Source organism: Monopterus albus, unplaced genomic scaffold, assembly GCF_001952655.1.
Source record: "Monopterus albus unplaced genomic scaffold, M_albus_1.0 scaffold464.1, whole genome shotgun sequence".
NCBI lineage: Eukaryota > Metazoa > Chordata > Actinopteri > Synbranchiformes > Synbranchidae > Monopterus > Monopterus albus.
Window position 1 is genome coordinate 58883 of NW_018128344.1, and position 12289 is coordinate 71171.

A 12289-nucleotide genomic window follows, 5' to 3' on the forward strand; every position below is an offset into this window, starting at 1 on the left:
CCTGCTGAATTGAGAAGGTGATTATAGCAGGTTTATTTTTTAGCGTGTAAATCTACAAGCTGGATGATGCCTGCTGTCATTTAAATCACATTTTTTGCCGTGGGAACCCAACCAAATTGCACCTCGGAGAAAAGCATTTCAAATGATGTTGCACTTCTAACTATGCAGCAAGCAGATGTGCATCCTTTTATCCTTTCTTACGCCTACAGTACATTTACCTAATGAGGATACTGTGTACAGTACCATGTTTATGCTTGTAGCTGGTGTTATGTAGTTAGCTACCTAATTACGTGGTTTGCTGGTTGGTGAAAATGTCATCTGTTACCCTGCCCTGTGCCACTGAGAAAATGGAAAGCCCTGTTCTGTTGACATGCACTCACTGTATGGTCTGTACACTTTTCCAGTAAGCAGAAACTCACTTTAAATTGGCTGTTCTTCACAGCACAGCACCATATTTATCACACTTAAATCTGTAGTAGCGATAGTAAAGACAGTTTTTCTTTGTGTATCTCTAAGAGATCTGCCAGCCAGGCAACTGAGTTTGTGATGAAAAATAGTAGGCACACGCACGCAGTACAGTATACCAAGAACATGCCCATGACAACAAAAAGGGTTTAATATGATTGATTATTGTTAATTCATGTTTTTTAGATGCTTCTTTTATGTCGCTGATAGAAACTATTTGTGTGGCACAGTATAAAGAGCGCAGCTACAAACATCTCATGTCAGCACTACAGATATCGGTAGGGTTGTTTGTATGTAAATTATGCAACACTTAAATTGTCAGGATAACAGCTGATGGAGAGATGTGAGTTAATGGTCAAGAAGAGGATCAAGCGGATGATGAAGATGAGTATAATGATGGCTGTGTTGATGATGAAGATTGCGTATATGCCTGATGGCAGGGATGCTGATGCAGATGTTGATGAGGGTGTATCTTTTAAGCTTGCAGCTGAAATAAAAAAGCCTTCCACAACTGCAAAATAGCTGTGAAAATAATATGCAATAGTGGGTGACCGATATGGGTTTTTCAATGACCAGCGTCGGACTCAGCTGTTCAATGTTTAGGACGAAAACCATCTTGTACAGGGTTGTTGGCTATGGCAGGCCTGCAGGTTGGCCGGGAGGCCTGCTGTAGAGCAGCAATGGCAATTGCAATGTGCATAGATGAGGATTGTCTGGACTGTTGAGGAATGTCCCTTTACATAATCCTTCTGTCGCTTCTCCTCAGTTGCTGCGAGGGACTCCTTCACAGTGCGACGCTACTTGAGGCGATCTACAGCTTGGTCTTCCCATGTGGGGGAACTATATGCCAGAGTTTTTCATGTGTCTTTTGAGCACATCTTTGTAGCGTAGTTTCTGACCACCGTGCATTCTCTTTCTCTGACACAGCGCATCGTAAAATACTGCTTTTGGAAGTCTCGAGTTTTCCATCCTGCAGACATGTCCTACCCAGCGAAGCTGGGATGAGGTGATAAGAGCTTCCACACTAATGGAATCTGCTCTCCTAAGCACTTCCACATCAGGAATTCTGTCCTGCCATTTAATGCAGAGAATTCGGCACATATGTCGCAGTTGTAGACTTGTCAGCTTTTTGATATGCTTGCGATACAAGACCATACATTCTGTTGCATAGAGTAGCGATGGCAATACAGCAACATTGTACACCTTTACCTTGGTAGCATTGACAGGGCTGCCTGCAAATATGTCTGCAGACATTTTCTGTTAATCGGACTTGGGAACACAGATATCCGCAAATGCCAGTTATCTAAAAATGCCAAATATTGGCTCAGTTAATCAACCATCTGATTGATAGGTTTATCACCAATATGCAGACAAACACACAGCTAAAAGCATGTGTGTATAGCAGGGTGTGGTTTGAAAGTTGCCATTACTTTTGGCTGATACTTTAGGTTTGTAATAAACCCAAAATATAAACCCCTTTTTCTTTCTTATTTCTGCCTTTATTTGACAGTTAAAAGTGAAAAGGCAGATGATAAAAATGGAGGTATGACACGCAGCAAACCACTGCACTGTATGCATTAGGCTATTATTTAACAAAATAAGCCAAAGTCAGAGCAGCAGTTTCAAAGGAAGAATTTTTGGGGAAAATGCTTATTTGTTTTCTTGCCAGGCGTTACATGAGAAGACTGATACCATGCATTTCTGTGCAGCAAAAATGAAGCTACTGCCAGCAAAGACTGGAGGCAAGGGGAAACGGCTTCTCTGTTAAGACGTAGCAAAATTCACCTACCATCACCTCTAAAACTCATTAATTGACATGTTTTTTAAAAAATCTGCAAAGAAACCAACATGTGAAAAACAACAAATCACCATTTTATAGGGGAATATGTGCCAGCCAATAATTTTTGTTCCAGACCACTCCATACAACCACTGAAGAATGTTCTGACCAAGAAATAGCCTCTTTCCCCATTTTCACTTTTTATGCTAAGTTAGCTGGCTGCCGGCTTAGGCCTCCTATTTACCATAGTAGCATAAGAGCGATGTGGAGCAACAGCTCAGCCAGCTCCTTCACCCTGCCCGCCAAAGAAAACACATTCTCAGGAAAGATGCATGCTAAATGCTGTGTGTGAGTCTCACTCCAGCCACTCTCAGATGAGTGCACGGCCCCTATAAAAGACTGACTTATTGCGATTACATTGCCTGTAAAATAAAAAAAAAAAAAAAAAAAAAAAAAGAGGAGAAGAAAAAGTCAAATGAATAAAATGCAAGATTTGTAAATCAGAGAAAAAGTGAAAGTGTCGTTTGCAACATGACATACATTTGAAGTTGGGACACTGTCATACACTGTGTTAAATATGGATCTCACTAACAGTAAGGAACTCCAACTCAAATGCCCCCAGGAAGCATGAAACAACATCAGAACGTTCCAATTACGATTTCTACCACATAATCATGCTTTCCTACATGTCAGGTGCAAAGGGGGTCGTCAGTGTTTCCTGAGTGAATCACAGCACACAACAGGAGCTAGAAGACAAAAGGCAAGGTGACACCTGGGGAAAAAGAACGGCATCACCTTAGTGTTTCATGCAAACACTCTATCACCACGGCTGATAATTGGATGACACCAACTTTAAAGTTGGCATTGTTGACACCTGTGTTACACTTAATAAATAGGAACTGCGCTTCCCTTGAGGATGTGACCATCAAATACATGTATAAATTAGCTTATTAGCCTTCTTATGAATCTGTCCTATAACTCAGGAGGAAGTGTGTGGTGAAGACGACAGATAAAGACGTCCTCAAACATAAATGACACAAACTCAAATTGGAAGTGGCAGAATAAATATGTACTTGGTCCAGAAACTGTAGCATATATCATGTGGTGCATGCTGTTATCTAACACTGTTATTTCAGATTACATTTAATTGTACTTTAGTATTATCATGCTCTTCTTCATCATCCATAAAACACATATATTCTAAAATATTTGATTTAAACTGGGTCAAACCAACTGACAAATAATCATACAAACACATACACTGAGACTTTCAGTGAAAAGATGCGGCCTTTTCTAAGAACTCCTAACCTGTAGATGTGTGAGGGGGAATTAAAGAAGAAATGGGTCAACAAATGACATCCTAGTCAATTAACTGAATAGGACTGACTTTTTAACCAGCAACACATCACATGCAGCAGACACACTGGCCTCAGCTGATCACTCAGAGCCACAGGTGCTTCACTGGCCAGTTGCTTGTAGGTTACACCTGGTCAGGTAAAACAGCGAGTCCCTGTACAGGATCATTCCCGGACATGCAGTAACTTCAGGCCCTGTACTTATCTCCACATCCTCTGGTCACAGTGCAGCAGCAGGAGGTAAAATATATCCACAAAACCAGGCACAGTCGGAAAATTCCGCTTTTATAATGGCAGTAGTGGATGTCAGGCAATATCACATGAACTCACAACTGCCTGGAGACTATAACCATTCAAGGAAATCCTTAAACTATCATGTAATACTTTATATTGTTAGAAAAAAGTCTCGTGAGCGAGAGTTTGTGAGACGTGTATAAACTGAGTTGCTTCTGCATAGAAATACTAGAACAAGTGTTCACCTCATTTTTTGAGCTTTAGGTCATGTATAAGATGATAATTCATTGTTGTAACATTGTAGTTAGGTCACAAAACAAGGAGAAGCATACCATGGACCCTTTAACCATACATTTGATGGAAATAGACCTGCTACACATCAAACAGGGTGCTTCAAGGCTAACACTATAATGTATTAAACTAAAGTTAAACTACATGAGACTTTTGTGCTGCTTTTATTTGAAGAGCAGCAATAAAGCCCAGAACATTAAATTATTTAAACTGGTTGCAATAAAAATATAGCAAATATTATAGTATCTTGTTTTTAGCCCTGGTCAGTCCACCATTCTGGTCCAGAAGGAAATACGTGAAGACATATAGAGTGGATTGCTTTTAAATTAAGTAAACAGCTCACAGTGCAGGTATTAAAAACAGTAAGAATATCTAGAAATACTAGATGTGACTTCAGGGTGTGCATTTCAAAGCCCTGGTATAAATGCACTTCGCCATAGTGCTGTTAACAACTGAATGGAAACTCAGCTTTTAAATACAGTGGACTACTCCACAGTTTTATGATTCTTCCATTTCAGTCCCACCTTCAGTGCAAATTTTTTGGCTCACACAAGGATAATAGTTATTCACAGTGCCTTGCAACAGATCCTGTGTTTTCCAAATTCAGTTAAAAGGACACACGTTGGCCCCTATTTGGAGAAATCCTTGGAATGAGATGGCCTGGTTGACTTATTCTGATGCATTCAGTCTTGATACAGAGACTCCAAAAATGGACCACAGGATGGGACATAGCTAGTAATACTGTAAGAGACAGATGAGTATGATCAAATGTTAAATGTGTATTGGTATTGTAGGAATAAGAACTAAATATCATTACAAGAAAACAAATCACAGCTTCATGCATACTTGTGTCAAAAGAGCTGGGCAAAACCTAAAAATCATTACCATCCAAGTTGATTAGAAGCTAACTGTAATTGTACTGTAAAATTAACAAATATATGAAGCCCTTTAGCCTGATGTTGGAATACGGTTCACTGCATTGCATTGTATACATTTCAGATATTTGCATTGTGATATGTACTGGCAGTGGCATAATGGATATTTTTATAATAGCCATAGCACCCAGACCATAGCCAATCCCAGCCGGCAATCAGGCGAAGGCGGGGGACACCCTGGACAGGTCGCCAATCCATCGCAGGGCTAACACATAGATGAACAACCACACACACGCACACACACACTCACTCACTCACTCCTATGGGCAATTTAGAGAAACTAATCAACCTAAGCTGCATGTCTTTGGACTGTGGGAGGAAGCCGGAGTTTCAGCAACTGTACCAGATCTCTCAGATTTGAAGAGCTCCTTCTCCAACTGCCGTGCTGAGACCTCTCCAGAGCTGCTCTATGGGATTTAGACATGAACTCATTTCTGGCCACTTTAGAACTCTCCAGCACATTGTCTGAAACCATTTCAATTTGATTTGTGATAAAGGTTGAGCTATTGTTTCATAAAACTAGGGGTTTAATTTACTTTTTACATGTGTTTCAAATGTGCCACCCCTCTCTGAGTCTGTGCCTCCAGCTGGCCACCCTGTTCATAATTTTCTAGTTCTGCCCCTGGATGTAAATGGTAGAATGGAAATGGAAAGAGGTTGAATGCCTCACAATTAAACTCTTTAGTAAAAGAAAAAAAAAATCCTCTTCCAGGCTGGTACGTACAGATTCACAGAGGAGGCATGGTGAACATAAACTGAATTTATTCCAAACCAAAACCCAGCAACCACAGCTCACTGAGGCTGCTTTTATAGATGCCTAGTAAACAGAGTGAGAAGGTTCAGCTGGGCCAGACTGAGGTAGCAGCTTGTTAGAGTGATCCCACACAGCCGAGCAGCCTTCTGTGGCTTTGTCCTGGATGCTGCAGGGTGGAGGGCGGGTGCTGTCCTTGTAACTGTGCTGTTGGTTCCCAGGCAGTATCAGCACCTGAGTGACAACCCCTTGCTGCCTTTTGCTCACTTATATTTGCATGCATATCTATTTATATACAGTATTTCAGTACAGCACAATTTATGCTTAAACATTTTTCACCTGATAAGAACCTCCTTGAGCTCATATGTTTAAAAGATTTGATCTGTCTCAATCTATAAAATCTCAAACATATTCATTTTAATATTATATAATATGATGGCTTGATTGAAAAATGACTTGCCAATAATGGATTATTAAAATATGATTTCATTTTCTATCAATCAGCTAAATGATTAACTGATTAATTGTTGCAGCTGTAAGGCGTTTGTTTAGTTCTGCTGTTATCTTTTGCTGTGTAGTCCCGAAATTAGTTTAACTCAGCCAGGCAGCTATATTCCTCCTCATTTTTTACCAATAAGAAATAAATTCTAAGAGTCATATGAAAACATCTGCTGTTTGTGTGACTTGGTGTGATGACTGGGAATGGTGGTGTGGGAGGAAGGTGGCTGCAGTACCCTGTGAAGATACTGGGCACATCTCATGAGGAACACAAACTGTGACCTGCAAGTGAGATTTTATCTTTGTTTGGTGTTAATGGTTTATACCACTCACACCCATCTATCTGTCTGTATTTATCTGTTGATCTGTCAATCAAACTATCAATCTACTGTATGGCTTGGCAGAGATTTCATTCAGTAGTTTACAGTTTTAATACTTTAATTGTATATGTATAGGACGTAGTACATAATGAAGAAGAGTTCCTCTGTCACTTTGAAATGTGGTTGGAAAGACTTAATGTTTCTGTTTTACTTCTTCTATGTAAATCTTCAATACAATTGACAGTCTTTTATTTTGGAATCTAAAATGTGGACATGCTGTGGACTTGAGGTTTGGTGGAGCACTGAAAATCTCCTGGTCACTCACTTTGTTTGCCATGCTTCGGTACTTCTCAGTGTGCTGACCCACACCAGCTCCTGCAGTCCCTCTGTAGGAGAATAAACTGACTACATTCATGAAAACTAACAATAATTATATATTTTTTAAAAACATTCATGACTAACTCCATATCTTTGTGCTCTGTCTGTCCAGTAACGACTAAGAGTGACAATATGTTTTCCCTGTTGGGAGAGCAAGTCTTGTATACTGCTGTCTCCCTGTGAAGTAGTAAATACATTTTGTAAGCAGGATAACGTTTTTCTTTTAACAAGACTTAACAGCCAACCAGCCCATTTTTTTGTCCTCTGAACAGACATGCATGTATGTTACTGTGTGTCAGGGTTATATGAAGAAGTCAATCCCACTGACACTGTTATCACTAAAACATGCAGCTAGGCACATTCATAAATGATTTATAATGAGACAAACAAAGCAAAACCTTTTCAGCTCTACCATTAAATGATAGAGCAGCAGAACTACTTAACACAAAAGAAAAATTACAAAACTTTGATTAAAAAAAAAGCACTTGTACACAAAGTTCCAAGGCAGCCAAGAAGTTTCTATCAAAAACAATGTCCCAGTACATGTAGCTCCGACCAGGCTTTGTTCAATATCTGTCCAAAATGGATAAAATTGTTAAGTTAATTACAACAACATATCATGTTTGCAGTCATTGTTTCTAACTGCGATTACAAATAATTCTTAGAGCTCTTTTTTTGGTTTGACGTGAAATGCTTTACCGTGATTCACCCGACTGTTCGATTTATCTGTGATGTCTCAGTAAGAAGACACTTCTGTCAGAGGCCTGTGAACATGAGAAGCAGAGACACAGACCTAACTTTTGTTAGTTCTTCAATTGTTTAAAAACTTAATATTATTTGCCCCTGTAGTTTGGTGTGTGTGCTACAAATTTAGATATTCAACCAAGGACACATAAAAGAGACTTTCACTAATTGACCATGTTTGTGATGTTTGTGCAACTACAGTAAACTCAAAAATAATCCAATAAAGCTCACAGTTAAACCTGCATTATACAGTCACTTTTGCAGTAACATGAAAACATTTTGAGTCTAATGTGAATGATATTCTTGAATTTGCTGAACCAAAAGAAATAATTGCCAACTGCTCCAGCTCTATTTAGCTTTTATCCACTTTTATCTCATAGGTTTTAACAGTAAGACTTACTGTTTTCATTAACACACCTGGGCAAGAACAGACAGACATTTTATTTAAGACCTAAACTTTGAAGCAGTTTATCGATTTGAAAAGTCAACCAATCTAACTCACAGTTAGTATGCATGCATTGTACACTGAAACATTGCTCAATTATTTTTAAATTTAGTTTTTATACCTTTCCCAACAAGTCCAGAGCTGGGATTGCTCTGCCTCTAAAGAGTGCTTATTGTAAAAGCTCGGCAGACTTGAGGGAACAGCTGGTGTAGTTCTTCACAACGGCTTCAGTTACTTAAGCCTTGTGTCTTACCCATCAAAGAATGGAAATTATTTCTGTAACATTTTTCTTTAACAGAGCTTGCTTTGACAGTCAAAGGGAGCCTTATGCACACAAACGCTGTGCCGAAAAGCTATAGCTACTTCATTATGCGTTTGTACCTCACTTTGACAAGTAACATCCCTAGGCATGCTTCCAGCATTGCTCAGACTATGAGCCATAAGGTTGGGCTGGGTAAAAGATTACAGAGGTGTGGTGAGAAGCCATTACTTGCAGCACAACTTTTACTCAATACACAGACCCATGACAGACCCATACCTCAAGTAGATTGGCTATGCATATTGAGTGCGGCTTTCCTTACTTTTGCTCCTATAGGAATTGCTTTCATAGTCTTGCAGGCTCCATTTAGAGACCGACGTGGTGTTCAACCTCCACTGGTCTTCTAATAGGAAAACTGATGGGTGAAAAGAGTAGTGCTAAACAGCTGGGAACCATGTAACGTACACTGGGTACAAATCCTGCAGTTTTTGCTATGAAACCCTTGAACCTTAATGCTTTGAAAATACCTACAGTTCATAGAAGCATTAAACAGATGCAGTACATGCACTGGATGCATGCTACAGGGCAAAAAGACCTTGAACTGAATACGCCAACATTCTGTAAAATGACATTTCAATGAGCAATTCTAGACCTCATATAGGGTTAAACCAAACATAACCGTGCATTATAAACGGTGATAATATAATATGCATACAGTAACTGCCACAGTGGCACATGAGAACATTGTTACTGTGATGAAGTAATTATCTCACCCAAAGCATAGCAAAGTGCTTACCAGTGCAGTTTATTACAGGTCATTTCATTCAGCGTCTTTCTGAGCACTGTCATGCAGACTCGCAACAGTTAAAAGTTTGTCATTTGATTCACAGTGCACCTCCAGTTTTACTCTGATTCTTCAGAGGATTGCTGTAAGATCACAACTGTGTTCACCGAATCGTTACGAAGTTACCACACAGTGATCCTAACGACTGCTCGTGTCAGCCGTGGATTCAAGCAAAACTGTTCTCCCTGCAGTGTCTCGTCTGTCTGATATTTGCACATGCAGAATCAGTAACTGTTGAACCTCCGGCCCCTCTGTCCTTCCCCAGGGTAGCAGGTTGACTTTTAGTAGCAGCACGCCTCTTGCTCAATCTCTTCAGCACTTTAATGCAAGTCACAGAGCAGATAGAGTAGATCCTGACAATGTTCTACTGAACAACATACAATATGTTGGCGGAGTGGAAGAAGTTGTATGGTTGAAACTGTATTATGTGGAGAGCCCTCCGCTCCTAATTCCTTTTTTTTTTCCCAGTGGCCAATCCTAAAACCTCCATATATTTGGCTTTAGTGTTCAGTTTCTTTTTTGATTTTGGCCTTTTATATGTACTTAAACTAGTGCAAAGGTACTGGATGGTTTGATAATCTTTAAAGAAAATGTATAAGAGTGAAATAAGAAAGCCCATTTCACATTCAAAATATTAGTTGTACTGGCCCTTTAGTGGTACTTAATAGTAATATGAGGACCCTTTTCATTATCAGAATATTAGCTTTAGGGGTAACTATAACATTACAAAAACTTAACAAAATAATATTTGCATTATAATAGAATAAGAAGAATGAAAACAAGCTCACACTTTGGAGTAAAAGTGTGGGCAAGTGAAGAAATACACCTCTATATTCTACAATTAACAACAGAGCGGATTAAATTAATAATTTTCAGTGGCAGTCTTTTTCAGTGGCAGAGGGTCACAGAAGTGTGTATCTGGGTGGGTTGTCGAGGTTGGCTCCAGTCCCCACTGAAATGAGATTAACTGGCTGCCCCTGGTGTCCTCCCACCAGATTCTGAGCATGATGGGTAATTGGCCTGTTGTTTTTAATGAAGAAAGAACATGTTGCTCAGTGAGAAAAGCCATTAAATGTAGAGAAGGCAATACAATAACGAGCTTATCTGTAATCACCTCACTTACAAGCTGGTATGTTATTAGTGTGTGATCGATAGTGGGTTCTGTGTGGACAGGAGAGGAGCTGACCCTGAATTCACACACAAGGACATGAGTTTGACCTCATTGTCATACATCTCACTGGGTTGTTATGCCTTTTTTGTAAGAGTCGGTGCTAGATCAGTGTTGTCAGTTCAGTAGGCTAAACACTCCACAAACCATCAAAAAGGTTGTAGACAGTGCAGAATTCTCCATTTCCTTTTTATAGTGGTGCATTTTTGATGGGCTTTACAGTATGTGCCCTATTTTAATAACATTTTATCAGTTCTTGCAGTGTTAACTGTGATAAACGGTAGGGCTAGGCGATTTATCTAATTCTATTTTCAATTAGAATTTTGGCTTCCGACAATAATGAAAACAGAATAATTGAGGTAAAACGATTCTTGTGCTGTATATTTTCTTTAAAAATCTGACTGTTATAGGGGATAACAATAAACACTTTCTTCCAAAATCCCATGATAAGCCTGAAGATGTGTGATGAACTAGTTGGATTCAGCAGACTGGTGTCATATGATCAAGCCCCAGTGGAAAATAAGCCTTTGTATGTTTCATCTGTCCTGTGTGTTAGCAGTCCCTGTGCTATTTTAAGTATTGGTGAAAATGATGGATACAGATAGAGAAGGATTTACAGGATACAAACAAAACCCATGCATTGGGGTTATTGCCAGTACGGCCCTTGGCTGTCAGTAGTTTATTGACCCTGCCATACAGTTTATGTTGCTACTTACAATCTATGTACATTTATATTTATTTTATATGTCTTATAAAATGACATCCTGTAAGATATAAAGTTCCTCTTAATGAGTGTAAAATTATAGTTACTGAAATATAGATATCATGTGGAGATGCCATAAAGCTGAAAGCAGCACATAAATCCTTTTTTACTGTATATACAAAAACGCTAATGTTTTGCTTGTCTTACTCAAAATCAGCTGAAGTCGACCATGTACAGTACGCATAGGCCCTGAGAAGCACGTCTGACCCTGACAAATTACAGTTTATCCTGTGCAGACGGTGTTTGTTTATATGACCTTCCTGGATACAGCTATGATAAACCCCTCCATCAGAAGGGTTTTCTCCTGCCCTGGGGTTTTTGGATACTTTGGAGAAAAACCTGATTTATTTGCTGTGATGCGCTCTTTGTTGCGATATCTACATTTAGCAAACAAATCCAAATGTGGTAGTCCCTCATCTGTGGGAGATCCAATAGAGGATGTAATTCCCTGCAGTCTCAAACACAGATTATATTTCTCTGTTTGTCAGAGATGAAATTGGGCCAAGCCCGCTTGAAATACCTCTGTTCCAAAGAACTCAGTTTAAAATAACAAAACATTCCTTCTTTCTTCCAGAATAATTAGCTCTTTTGTTGTTTATTGCAAACCCTAGAGCTTTAATTTATTTACATTATTTACAGACAACTATATTTATTGTAGACCAACTGATTGATTCTGAGTGGATCAATACCTTGTAAGGAAACTGTTAAAGTGTCGTTATTCCTTTCTGAGGAGACACGGGTGGGTGTTTTTGGTACATTTTCTGAATATTAAGAGCAGAAAGCTCAACATACCAGCTTTCTAAATCAAAACTTTTTTTTTAGTTTGAATGGATGTGTGATGTTTGGCAGGCAGATCTACAGTATTACTCCACTCTTGTGCAAATTGGTTGTACTAGATGGTGGTAACTGATTGTGTTTTTGATCATTTAATTGGATCACACAACGGGTTTGCTCTTTTATGTGTTTTTAATAGGTTTTGGACAGCAGAGAGCTCTCTGGCACAGAGGCATAAGCAACATCAGGCTGTGGCTACAGACAATACTTGTCTGTAGAATAAATTT

General features: G+C 39.2%; 1 protein-coding gene across 4 annotated transcripts in view; it reads left to right on the plus strand.

The window, feature by feature from the left end:
* LOC109952498 (neurexin-2-like) overlaps positions 1-12289 on the plus strand; it is a 108184-nt gene that overhangs the window by 10234 nt on the left and 85661 nt on the right. The gene's annotated exons all lie outside the window — the stretch shown is intronic.